The sequence below is a fragment of the Schistocerca nitens genome, chromosome 3, assembly GCF_023898315.1.
Source record: "Schistocerca nitens isolate TAMUIC-IGC-003100 chromosome 3, iqSchNite1.1, whole genome shotgun sequence".
Classification (NCBI taxonomy): Eukaryota; Metazoa; Arthropoda; class Insecta; order Orthoptera; family Acrididae; genus Schistocerca; species Schistocerca nitens.
This window is the reverse complement of record NC_064616.1, coordinates 327810004-327824678: the sequence shown is the minus strand read 5'-3', so window position 1 is coordinate 327824678 and position 14675 is coordinate 327810004.

Genomic DNA, 14675 nt, shown 5'->3' with positions numbered 1-14675 from the left:
ACTTGTTATAGAACACTAAAGTGAACGTGGAACAGTATTTAGGTGGGAGAGACACTGACGAGTGACGAGCAATTTAAACCACAACACAACGCGCTGACAGCATTATAAACTCTTGACGTGCGCCCTGCCTAAGTTAATGACAGCTAACCTACATTTGTATTTCCGTAGAGGCCCTGTTAGTTGCCGAACTTCGTCACACAGTTCAACGCAAGACCGCTACGTTAATCAATTTCATTCGTCAACAGAGGTTAGAGGAGTATCTTAAGCTTTATTTCGTGCCGTAACAACTTTCAGACTTCGTGCGAAGAAATTGTTTGCTAACCTAAACATACTGTTACAGCAAACAGAGCATTAAAGATAATTTCCGACTCCAATGAGAAACCGATTGCCGAGAAAGTGGCAGAGATATTCATTATGCATTAGAGAACGTGGATATCAAGTAAAAAACTGTGACTAGGTTAGACAAAAACATTTGTGGTTAATTTTCTACTGACAAACGTATTATGAAGAAGGTAAGGGGTACAAGATAAGCGAAACCTCGCCGATGGACCAATGTAACGTGTGACGTGGCCCTACACAACTAGAATTACACAGTTAAAAGCCGCAGGACGCGTTTACATATGGTGGACGTTCTGGGGAAGCATACAAGTCATACTATATATTTCTAACTGACAAGCTAGTGCATGTTATATATTGCTTTGGGAGGTCAAATAATGTAGTTGTCTATGAGTCCTATGTTCACACTGGATATAGAAGGAGTCATTAAAGTCTAGTTTCTGGGTTATCGATCAGCAGACTGGATTGATGCGGCCCGTCACATTTTCCCCTCCTCCGTCATTCTCTTCATTTATGGGTACCACTTTAACGCTCAACGTCATCAACCATTTGTTGTATATATTCCACTCTTTGTCTTCCTCTACAACATTTGTCTTTGATGCTCTCTGATACGGCGCGCGCCGCTATCCTGTGATCTAGTTTAGGGCGCGCGCTATAATCGATTACAGTTCATTGTTGTGGTGCGGGTGACGCTCCGGTGGTGATTTGCTATGACGTTGCTGGCGTGTGTTTGCGGTGGCCGGCGGAAAGCGAGAGGGTAGTCGGTTTCCGGGTATTGCACGGAACGTGAAGTTCGCTCTGCCTGACCTGCTGGTGACTAGCGCTAAGGTTGTTGTGCCTCGCAATATGAGCAGAGTGGTGTGGGGCGGAGGCGACTCCCCGCTGTGTTGGCCATGCGGTGATGATTAATTGGAGTCGGCGTACTTGTTCTGCCTGCCTGTCCGATGTGGAGGTCCGGTGGGGTCCTCTGATACTCTGTCCCGGAGACAACTAGTTGCTGAATTTTGGAGTATTCTGCCAGGTTAGGGTTTGGGCTCGGTTGGCTCGTCAGATTTTCCGCTGGAAGCTCCAGCAGCGGTTTCTGAACTTTATTCTGATGTGGGACGGTGTTGTTCGAAGTTTTTGCTGTGTGTGTGGCATGTTACGATATTTGTTGGTACTAATTTATTTGCCCAACTGGAGTATCTTTTGGTTGTCCCGCTGAGTGGGTCGTTGCCCACCCCGTCTGCTCAGCGTTACCTTAGGTGGTACCTCTTTGTTCCTTTTTGAAGGGATTCACATAGGTGGTTCCTGTTACCTGCCCGGAGTTGCGTTCATGTATGATATATTTGGCATTTGATGCGTTAGGTAAAGTCTGCCTAAGAAAGGCTGTTTTGGACAGTATGTGGATAGTGAATTACTGCTGCTTGGTATATGCGGTCTTCTGGGACCTGAACAACACGATCTCGTCAATTTGGTTTGTGTAACAGCATTTAGTGGTATGTTCTGTATTTTTATCTCGCTGCGTTATTATTAACTTGGTGGAATAGTCACGTTTGGTGTCGTTAAGGCACTTCTAAGACTGTGGCTTGACCATTCATGTGCGCTTGGCTTTTATTGTTTTGTTTTAAGAAGCGAGAATTGTTTATTAAGATTTGTGTGTGTTGGCTTCCGGCACTTGTTAAGAGCGCCCGAGTTAACGGCGCCGTGGTTATCGTGTGCTGTCGGGATGTTACACTGTTATTTGATTTTTGAATTTTCTGTCGTGTGTTACAGAACATAACCAAGGTGCGTAAGTGATGGGCAATTGTGGGAGGCATGTCGGGGAGCTCTCAGCGGTTTATTTCGGGGACCGTTTCTAGTGGGAAGGCTCCGAAGTGTTGAGAGCTCGCTCGTCTGTGAATGCGTTGGGAGTTGCCCTTGTCCTTTGGTTGTATCAAATTATTATTTTGTTATTATATTTACTGGTTGTGTGTTGCGCTTCTTTGATTTTATGGTGGCAAGTGCCATTATCTTTCTCAAAGTTTTTCTTATATAAATGATTTTAAATGGTAATGCCAAGTCAACTTATTATTGGATCTTGGTATGTGGAGTAAAATCTTTTAAAGCACCAATGTAATTTGTTCTTGGAGAAGAAATTTCTGTTATTTTATGGTGCCAAGCTGTCATTATTATTATTTTTTAATGTGTATTACTGCTCTTAATGTTATCCGAGTTTATGGTGCCAAGTGTCATTATCATTCTTAAAGGTTTTTGTAAATGATCTTAAGTTGTATTGCCAAGTTAACTTATTATTGGATTTTGTCTGTTGGGTAAACTCTAAAAGCACTATTGTAAAAGGTTATTTGATTTTATAGTGGCAAGCCGCCGTTATTTTTTTTAAAGCTCATTCTTTTAACCATTTGTTAAGTTCTGCAAGTTATATGAATTTGTTGTTACTTAAAAGAGTTTAGTATTGGCAGTTTAATAAATTGTTTACAGAGTCTGCTGTTTGGATATTACTAGGTGGAAATCCTTGGATAGTTGTCCTATAAGAACACGCATTCCACTCTCTCTAGTACCATGGAAGTTATTCCATGATGTCTTATCACATCTCCCATTATTTTTTACCTTCTTCCCGGTAGTGTTACCAACATACACTATCTGACGGGAAGTATGTAAACACCCATCACTAAGTATTAATATGGGCCGTCTCCACCCTTCGCCTTCAAAAATGGTTCAAATGGCTCTGAGCACTATGGGACTCAACATCTTAGGTCATAAGTCCCCTAGAACTTAGAACTACTTAAACCTAACTAACCTAAGGATATCACACACACCCATGCCCGAGGCGGGATTCGAACCTGCGACCGTAGCCTTCGCCTTCACGACGGTTGAATTCTGCTGGTGACATTTGCAGTGAGGTATCTGAATGTCTGCGGAGGAATGGCAGCCATTTCTTCTCCAAGAGCTGAAGCCAGACATGTTAGTGATATTGGACGCTGGGGCGAGGAACGAAGTCGACATTGTAACTCACACCAAAGGTGTTACATTGAGTTCAGGCCGGAACTCTGGGCATACCAGTCCGTGTTTTTGTCCGCAGACCATTACCTCACAGATGTTGCTTTAAGACAGAGTGCACTGTCATACTGAAACAAACAATCACCGTCTAAAACGGCTCTGAGCACTATCGGACTTTACAGCTGAGGTCATCAGTCCCCTAGAACTTAGAACTACTTAAAGCTAACTAACCTAAGGACATCATACACATCCATGCCCAAGGCAGGATTCGAACCTGCGACCGTAGCGGTCGCGCGGTTCCAGACTGAAGCGCCTAGAACCGCTCGGCCACTCCGGCCGGCAATCATCGTCTCAGAACTGTTCTCTACTATACACAATACACATGGCTGTATACTTTCATATCTTTCCACATTTAACGTTTTCTTAAGAGCAGTAAGGGGCCACACCCTAACCATGAAAAATACACCCATACCGTAACACCACCTTTTCCATACCTTACCGTTGTCACATCACATGATGGCACGTAACGTTCTTCAGATATTTGCCTAACCCAAATCCTTCCTCTGAATTTCCATAGAGTATAACGTGGTTCATCATTCCAAATCTCTCTTTCTACTCATCAACTGCCCAGTGACGTTTCTCTTTACACCACCTGAAGCGTCGCTTAGCGTTAACTACAGAAATGAGTTGCTTATGAGGAGCTACTCGACCATTGCAGGTCAGTATTTTTGACTCCCTGCTCACAGTCATCATCCTAGATGGACTGCTGGTATCGCTTCGGAACTAACGAGTGTTCTCTCCTGCTGATTTCGTACGAATTTTTCAACCACTTTCCGCAATTCTCGACGGTCCCCGTCCATCAGTACGTGAGCTTTGTCTAGTCTCAGTTTAACTGTGGATGTTCCTTCGCGTTTCAACTTCACGATCACATCACTGTTACTCGACTTGGACAGCTTTAGAAGGGTTGAGATGTCCCTAATTGATGCCTTACTAGTCCAAATTCAATGTCACTGATTTCTCTTCGCCGGCCGTTGTGGCCGAGCGGTTCTAGGCGCTTCAGTCCAGAACCGCGCTGCTGTTAAGGTCGCAGGTTCGAATCATGCCTCGGGCATGGATATGTGTGATGTGCTTAGGTTAGTTAGGTTTAAGTAGTTCTAAGACAAGGGGACTGATGATCTCAGATGTTAAGTCCCATAGTGCTTAGAACCATTTGAACCATTTGAGTTCTCTTCACCGACATATTCTGATATTATAGTTTCTCTACTGACATCACAAGACTTCCCATGACCTTTTATTTACTTATATTACCTGATCAGATTAGGGCCTTCAGTCGCTCACTTGCATCGGACCAGGCTTTCACAGACACCATAGTTAGCTAAGAAAGAACGATAATCGTAATATGACACGTAGCAATAAAATAACATTAATATAGTTAAAGGTGAAATGAATGTATCTAGAGACCATCTGAGTAAACAGTACTGGGTAAGTACTATCACATTCGTGTCCGACTCTTGTGACGTCTGTTGGCCAATAGCGAATACATAGGGGTGTCCGGATACTGTTGATGAGACACTGCATTCCCTTTCTCGCACATTCTGCGGAGGATTCACCCCCCCCCCTCCCTCCCCGCCACTGCTTGTCTTATCAGTCCACTTAATTTTCAGCAGCCTTCCGTAGCACTACAACTCTTCGGTTCTCTTCTTTTCCAAGTTTCCACAGCCCATGATTCACTCCTATACAATGCTGCGCTCCAGACTACGTTCTCAGAAATATCTGTCTCAAGTTAACGCCTATATTTGACAGTAATAGACTTCTATTGGGGACGAATACTCTCTTTCTCTGTAATAGTGTGCTTCATATGTCCCCTTTATTTCGTCCGCCATGCTTTAGTCTGCTTCCAAGACCAACAAAATTCCTTTAGTTCTTCTACTATCCGCCCCAATTTGAATGTCAAGTTTATCACTTATTTCATTTCTGTAAATTTTCGTATCTTTCAAAGATTATAGCAGTGCCATCAACGAATCATATTATTGATATCCTTTCACTCTTAATTTCGATCCTATTTCTAAAACATTGTTTCATTTCATATTATTGATATCCTTTCACTCTTAATTTCGAACCCATTTCTAAAACATTGTTTCATTTCATTCATTGCTTATTGGTTACATAAATTGGATTGTAAAGGAGAAAGTCCGCATCCCTGCCTCACGCCATTTTTAATCCAATCCGCCCGCCAGGGTGGCCGAGCGGTTCTAGGCGCTACAGTCTGGAACCGCGCGACCGCTACGGACGCAGGTTCGAATCCTGCATCGGGCATGGATGTGTGTGGTGTCCTTAGGTTAGTTAGGTTTAAGTAGTTCTAAGTTCTAGGGGACTGATGACCTCAGAAATTAAGTCCCATAGTGTTCAGAGCCATTTGAACCATTTTTTTAATCTAAGCGCTTATCTCCTGTCTTCCATTCTATATAGCGTGTACCGATTTCGCTGTTGATTTCAAACATATTGCACCACTTAACATCGTCAAACGCTTTTTGTAGGTCAATTAATCCTAAGAAAGTGTCTTAATTAGTCTTAACTCTTTCTTCCATTATCAATCGTGATGTCAGAAATACCTCTGCTGAAGCCAGGCCGATTGTCATGCAACAAATAATCCTCAGTTTACTTTTCCGTTATTCTGTTATTATTCTGATGAGAAAAATGGAGGCCGGCCGGTGTGGCCGATCGGTTCTAGGTGCTTCAGTCTGGAATCACGCGACCGCTACGGTCGCAGGTTCGAATCCTGCCTCGGGCATGAAGTGTGTGATGTCCATAGGTTAGTTAGGTTTAAGTAGTTCTAAGTTCTAGGGGACTGATGACCTCAGAAGTTAAGTTCCATAGTGTTCAGAGCCATTTTTAGAAAAATGGATACATGAGCTGTCAGGCTCTTTGTGGAATAGTGTTCACACCGATATGTCCTTGTTATCTTCGGAACTGCGATATTCTTGCGAAAGTCCGAAGTCTATGAAATCATTTCAGACGATGTTTTTTCAACGATGCAGATACTGTTACCAGCATGGCATTGCATCTGGGAACTTGACAACACACTTTCTTATTATTTCGATGAGCATGACGCTGGAAATGTCTTTGCTGCCTCAGAAACTACTGGATCTAATCGAATCATTCTTAATGTAGTCATATGTTACAGCAATATATTGCACCACTTTTGTCCTCTACATGTTTCGATTATTGTTTCAAATATATGTTTTAAATCTTTATTACGTAAACTGTTTATCAGCAATTCCTACTGAGAGAGATATGACGTCATAATACTGTTCTTCTAGATGATATTAGATATCACTAGTTAATTTACAATTACTTAATGTAAAATTATGCCTAAGGCCATATACAATATGTGGTGTCACCGCTAGACACCACACTTGCTAGGTGGTAACTTAAATCGGCCGCGGTCCTGTAGTACATGTCGGACCCGCGTGTCGCCACTGTGTAATCGCAATCCTAGCGCCACCACATGGCAGGTCACAAGACACGGACATGACCTCGCCCCAGTTGTACGGACGACATAGCTTGCGACCAGACCTACCAAGTCTTCCTCTCATTTGCAGAGAGACTGATAGAATAGCCTTCAGCTTATTCCATAGCTACTACCTAGCAAGGCGCCATTTGTATAAGTGCTTATAGCTTACTACTATTCAAGAGATGTATTCCAACAAGAGAATAAAGTTAAGTATATTATTCCAGCTACGTACTTTTCTTCTTATTCATTAATAAGTCTCATGTTCCAGTACTTCACGCCCGTCTGCGTTAGTTTAGCGTGCACTTTCAGCCACTTCGATCTACAAGGTGTTGGCCCCGCTGCCGACACATCACATGGCGACGAGGATGGGATCCGAACCCACGCGTGCAAAGCACATTGGATTAGCAAGACACACTTGACTTTGCTCAGGACTCATTTGCAACTTCGCCAGCAGTGTGTCACATTAATCAGCCCGCCGGGCCCGCTGCACGGGACGCTAAGCGGCCCTCGCGCCCGTCGCAGCCTCGCTCGCAAACACGTGCGCCGCGTAAGCAAGCAACTGCAGTGAAATCATGCCCGCGGTGTGCCACTAGACATTCGCGTGAAAATTGCCCGTCACGCCAAGCTATTTGCTTTTACTGTCAAAAGAAAGGACATGTACAAAGTGTTTGCCAGAAAAAGCTTCGATCAGACAATCACAATAATTCCAGGCCTTTTGCTTCGCGCCGGAATCGAACCCAGGACAATCAGGCTCGTGGACCTTCGCCCATGGACATTAATGTAGTTCATTCCCACCCGTCCAGTGACACTTTAGCTAACAGTGACTGTGTTCGTCCCACCCAAAGTGTGTGTCGACGTCGCAGGAAATCCCGTAAAGTCGCAAGTGCTTCTGTCCCTGTATCAGTTCAATTTGCACGTGACAGTCGCTCTTGTCGTCAGCAGGACAATAAACTTTTTGTGGACTTAGACTTTGAAGGCAAAGTGATCCCATTCCAGCTCGATACCGGAGCTGCAGTTTCATTGCTCAATCACGACACGTACAAACAACTGGGCCAACCGCCATTGCGTGCCGCAAATGTTAAGTTAACTAGTTACTCAGGACAGCCGATCCCTGTGTTAGGACAGTGCAGCCTTCTTGCAACATACAAGGGACAAACAAAACTTGTATCATTTTACGTTCTTCGTTCTTCTACTGCAGTGCACTTGTTTGGCTTAGATTTGTTTCAATTGTTTAATTTGTCTATAGTAAATCAGGTCCTATCAGTGAATCAGACTGTGCCTTCCGCCAGTGTGTCTAGTCTTTGTGAAGAATTTGCAGACATTTTTGCACCGGGCCTTGGTTGCGCTAAGAACTATGAAGCACATTTGGAATTGAAAGACAACGCGCAACCGAAATTTTTCAGAGCGCGCAATGTTCCCCACGCATTGCGTGATGAGGTCGCCAGAACATTGCACGATTTAGAATCTCAAGGTGTAATTGAACGTGTGCAGGCTTCTCTCTGGGCCTCACCCTTAGTCATTTTGCCAAAACCTTCCGGAAAATTGAGACTTTGTGTGGACTTCAAGGCCACTGTGAATCCACAACTTGTGACTGCTACTTTTCCTTTGCCCCGCCCGGAAGATCTTTTTGACAAACTGTGCCCGGGAAAATATTTTTCAAAATTGGACCTAGCAGATGCGTACTTGCAGATACCTGTGGACGAAGACTCCCAGCGCGTCTTGGTGGTAAACACGCATCTTGGCTTGTATCGCTTCAAAAGACTGCCATTCGGGTGTGCATCCGCCCCTGCATTGTTTCAGCAATATTTACAAACTATTTGTGCGTCGGTCCCTACTGCTGCGAACTATCTGGACGATATTGTGATCTCCGGACAGACAGAAGCCGAACATTTGCAAAATCTCCGAACATTATTTCAGGTATTGCGTCAGAATGGTCTTCGCTTGAGAAAGGACAAATGTGTGTTCTTTGCTCGGGACTTACCCTACCTGGGGCATGTCATAAATGCCCAAGGTATACATCCGAGTCCAGAGCACCTCCGTGCCATACAGGACTTACCTGCTCCGCAGAATTTGAAACAGCTACAGAGTGTGCTGGGTAAAATAAATTATTATCATAAATTTCTGCGCAATGCTTCTTCCATTTCAGCTCCGCTTCATCGCTTACGCCGTAAAGGTGTTCCGTTCGTCTGGACGACGGAATGCGAACGCGCCTTTCGCCAGTTGCAATCGGCGTTACTTTCACATACTTGCCTTACGCCATTCGATCCCCGAACACCCCTTTTGTTGATGGTAGATGCTTCGGAATTCGGGATCGGTGCTGTGCTTGCGCACAAAGATGGCTCGCATGATCGCCCTATTGCCTTTGCGTCCAAATTGCTCTCATCTGCGCAAAGAAATTATTCACAGATAGAGAAAGAAGCTTTAGCTCTCGTGTTTGGTGTTACCAAGTTCCATGACTTCTTGTATGGTCGTCACTTTACCATCATCACAGACCACAAACCGTTGACATCGCTTTTTCATCCGCACAAGCCTGTACCTCCACGTACAGCGCAGAAATTCATTCGCTGGTCACTTTTTCTCTCGCAGTACCGCTACGATATTTTGTATCGGTCCACTGCTAAGCACGGAAACGCTGATGCGTTGTCCCGTTTGCCTGTTGCTGAGGATAAAGCATTCGATTCTTCCGAACTTGCTTGCATGTTCATTGATTCGGAAGCCGATGACGTGGTCGCATCGTTTCCGATTGATTTTCGTCGTGTAGCTACAGCCACAGCTGCTGACCCTGTCCTTGCTACTGTTTTGCGTTTTGTTGCTACGCAATGGCCCTTGTCAAAGTCCCGGATCGCGGATCCTTTGGTTCGCCGTTTTTTTGCTCACAAGGAGAGACTTTTTGTACGACGTGGTGTTTTGTTGTTGCGTTCTGATAATGATCAGTCCAGAGTCGTGGTCCCACGTTCGTTACAGTCCTCTGTCTTAAAGCTTCTCCACCAAGGACATTGGGGTATAGTGCGTACGAAACAACTTGCTCGTCAGCACTGTACTTGGTTCGGAATCGATGCTGCGATTACGAATATGTGCTCCTCTTGCGTGGCGTGTGCCGAACACCAATCCGCACCGCCGCGTACATTCTTTGCATGGCCGAACGCTACTTCCCCTTGGCAACGCTTGCACATCGATTTTGCTGGTCCATTCTGGAATGCTCGATGGTTGGTTGTGGTCGATGCTTTCAGTAATTTTCCTTTTGTTGTCCGGATGTCTTCCACGACGTCTTCTGCCACAATCCAAGCCTTGTCTGCCATCTTTTGCCTTGAAGGTCTTCCGCAGACTATTGTTTCCGACAATGGCCCACAATTCATGTCCGCAGACTTTCAGTCATTCTGCCAGGCCAATGGTATTCAACATCTGACGTCCGCGCCGTTTTCGCCTCAGTCAAACGGTGCCGCTGAACGATTGGTCCGGACTTTCAAGTCCCAGATGTTGAAATTGAAAGAGTCGCATTCTCGGGAGGACGCTTTGTTGCTCTTTTTGTCATCGTATCGCTCTCAGCCCCGCGATGGTCGCTCGCCGGCTGAATTGCTCCATGGTCGATCTCATCGCACCCTGATGTCTTTGCTACATCCGCCGCATCAGGTTCCTGTGCAGCGGCAGGCTCCTGCTTTTGCTCTTGGCGACGTTGTCTATTATCGCAATTATCGCGGTTCACGGCGTTGGCTCGCAGGGCGCATTCTTCGCTGCCTCGGCCGCGCGATGTATTTGGTTTTGGGGGCCTCTGGTGAGGTGCGTCGGCATCTCAATCAGCTGCGCCTCTGTCGTCGCCTGGGTTCTGCCGCTCCCCGTCTACTTTCAGCGACGGAGCCGTCAGGTCAGCGCCTTGGGGACCCATCTACTGGCTCGCCTCATCCCCAGGTGTTGCCGACGCTGCCTTCCATTTTGCCCCATGGCGTCGCGCCGCCGCCGCCGCAGCCGCCGCCGGCGCCGCCCGCAGTGGACGCGTCGCTGCAAACGCCTGGCGCCTCCCTGGGTCACGCGCCGCCGCTCGCTTCCCGTGACCAGCCGTCCTCCGCCATGGACCTCTTGCCCGCTCCGGACCAGATGTCGTCTTCGCCCGTCGGGTGCTCCGACCACATGGAGGTCGACCCTTCTGTCTCATTACGTGCGCATACACCTCATGTTGACGTGCACCCTGGACTAGGTTTGCAGGCGTTTCCTAGCTCCCCTCGGACCGAATGGCCGGGTGCGGGTGGCACAGCCTCGCCTGTTGTTAGGCTCCCCACCTCATCGCATACGTCAACATGGGGTCCTCCCCACGGCGGGCGGAAGCCTTATCTCACGACCGTTCGCCGATTTGCGGGGGAGGAATGTGGTGTCACCGCTAGACACCACACTTGCTAGGTGGTAACTTAAATCGGCCGCGGTCCTGTAGTACATGTCGGACCCGCGTGTCGCCACTGTGTAATCGCAATCCTAGCGCCACCACATGGCAGGTCACAAGACACGGACATGACCTCGCCCCAGTTGTACGGACGACATAGCTTGCGACCAGACCTACCAAGTCTTCCTCTCATTTGCAGAGAGACTGATAGAATAGCCTTCAGCTTATTCCATAGCTACTACCTAGCAAGGCGCCATTTGTATAAGTGCTTATAGCTTACTACTATTCAAGAGATGTATTCCAACAAGAGAATAAAGTTAAGTATATTATTCCAGCTACGTACTTTTCTTCTTATTCATTAATAAGTCTCATGTTCCAGTACTTCACGCCCGTCTGCGTTAGTTTAGCGTGCACTTTCAGCCACTTCGATCTACAAGGTGTTGGCCCCGCTGCCGACACATCACAATATCCAAATAGGAAAATGATCCCGCTCTCAAAAAAAAAAAAAAAAAAAAAAAAAAAAAAAAAAAAAAAAAAAAAAAAAAAACATAAGCATACATCCTGTCACCGGAAGTGGATCCTTCAAATAAATTCTGTGATTAGCTCAGACGGTTCTTTCTGGCTCCCGATAAAACCCCTATTGAGGAACTGAGGAGGCTTTTACTTGTGGCCAGGACTGAGAGCAGCAAGTTCGTAGCTTTCAAGCTGTTACAGTTACCTGTGCTGGCCGCATTAGGAAACTGGTAACGGAGATACTAATTTCCGTATATTTCAAAGAAGGGCGAGGTATGAAAAAATCTTGATGCAGTCATTAGTAACTGGAACCGCTCTTGATCCAATGCAATTTCATTTCAATCTGGTCGTGTTTGTTGAACGCCAGCTGAAAGGAAGACTATGTCGTGATCTGCGACAACATGTCAACGTAGGCGAAATCGAGAGCCGAAACCAGAACTGCGAACTGATACCGATGAACAAACAGTAGAAACGCAAACGCTCTTACTCTGAATCTAACCGAGCACAGTTTGATCTCTGGAACTGCCAGGTTGGGTTTCTTGGTCAGAGCCACTGGTGACAGCTGTTACCTTAAGCGACGTTCCACCTTTGGTCACTTCGAGGGTTCAATGATAGAGTGGTGTATGTGTGTGAAATCTTATGGGACTTAACTGCTAAGGTCATCGGTCCCTAAGGTTACACACTACTTAACCTAAATTATTCTAAGGACAAACACACACACCCATGCCGAGGGAGGACTCGAACCTCCGCCGGGACCAGCCGCACAGTCCATGACTGCAGCGCCTTAGACCGCTCGGATAGAGTGGTATCATACCGCTGTAAGCACGTGGATGCTAGCTGACATTCCTGCCAACTCATAACCTTGCAGTCTCCTAAGTTTGGAAAAGCTGAACAAAGCTATTCCAGCAGGAGATCCCACTCCGACACACGAAAAATAACAACAATCATCCCCACCCCACACCAAACGCCGTACAAGCGACAATTTGTACCATACGAGGAAACGAACCTTCCCTCGCGGCTGTACACGAAGGGAGAGGAGCGCATTTTGGATAGTTGCGCTATGCTCTCGGGAATCCGTCACGCTGGGCTGACTTATGGATAAGCCATATTTGTTTGAACAGACAATTCTTTCGGCTTCATTTGTAGGTGCCCTGAACTTGTGATGGGTGATTTCCGGCCAGTGATGCAAATTCGGGTCTCGGCTGTCCACAATTAGCTCTAGCAGTACTGTACCTCTCATAGGACTTGATTTTTTTAATGCAGGCTTTTGTGCACCACCTACGTACATTTTGTATAGATCTTTACGCCCAAAGACAGAAAATAGGTAGCTACTGAACTTCAGTGTAGTTTCCTTGGAACTTCCTTTTCCGAAGATTTCCTCAATTATTTAGTCAAATACAGATGTTCCCTATTACTGTATCACACATAGCCACCTTAAATTTCAGTCTTAGCTTTAAAGGAGTAACGCCTGAAGGTGAAGCAGAGACTAGCGGGCCGCAACAGTTTCTTTGAGAAATACTAATTTTCTGGTATCGCGGGAGGGTGTGCGAACACGATCAGAAGAAACGAGCTAACGAGATTTACAGTACATTACGATTTTGCGATCGCAATCTTCATTATCCAGGTAGAGACGGCTTTCTCGTTGCTACAGTCAAACACGTAAATAGGACTTTGAAATTTACGTTTATTCGTTTCAACTAATGATGCAAATATGATTATAAACCTGTGAACAGGATGCGAACACATTTAAGGTTCACAAAACGTTAATCTTTCGTGGCCTATTATCACTGACTGCGTAATGATACAGAATGACCAAAACGACACTAGCTCAAAAGCGTTTTCGGTATTTCGTGTTCAGAATTTGTTTAATGCATGTTGAATCAACTAACAGGTGATGAACGACTGAATGGGTATTTGTTGGAAGAGGGAGCAGCAGCACACACAACACATGCAGTCTTGGCATGAATCACGATGTATTCCCTGAGGAGAGGACAGTTCGTAAGGGTAGTAAAATCTAATTGCCCATAAGATCGCCTCGTCTCTCTCCTTGTGGAGTGGGTTTAAGTGTAGGTGTACTCAAATACTCCCTACAGCTAATACGCTTGTGAGAGTCCGATCAGATGCTGCACTGTTGCCAGATTTCGCACCCCCCCCCCTATTCCCTGCCTCCCCCATGACGTTATTCAAGTTGCCAAATTTCCTCCACTCCTGCCCCCCTCCCACTCCTATGACCTCATAGGTTAATTGCTCGATGTATAAAATGGCGGAAGATTCAAATAATGGCGGGATATTCAAAATAGCGCAATTATGCTAAAGGTTTTCGCCCCACCCCTTTGATGTCGCTATGTAAGGGGGACAGCTGTCCGGACTGTAAAACAGCGGGATATCAAAAAATTCTAAATGGGGCACTCTTGACTGAAAATCGAAAATAGCTGACCTGGGATTACGATTACAGCTGTATGATATCACAGCCCAAGATATCGATCCAAGAGGGCAGATCCGATAACACGAGCACAGGCTCAACGATGTCACACTCCAAGTTGGTGCTCGAAGATGACTGACCTGTGAATAGGAGCACAGACTTATGACACCACAATTCAAGACTGCAATATGAGCATAGCCTGCATGGTTGCCAGATCACTTTTGTTAAGTATAGAATTCAAGATGGTGGAACTGAGCATACGAGCACAGTCTTCATGGTTGTCAAAATGGTTCAAATGGCTCTGAGCACTATGGGACTCAACTGCTGAGGTCATTAGTCCCCTAGAACTTAGAACTAGTTAAACCTAACTAACCTAAGGACATCACAAACATCCATGCCCGAGGCAGGATTCGAACCTGCGACCGTAGCGGTCTCGCGGTTCCAGACTGCAGCGCCTTTAACCGCACGGCCACTTCGGCCGGCCATGGTTGTCAGATTTCATGTATATTCTAAGTTTAGAGTTCAATCCCAAGTTTAAA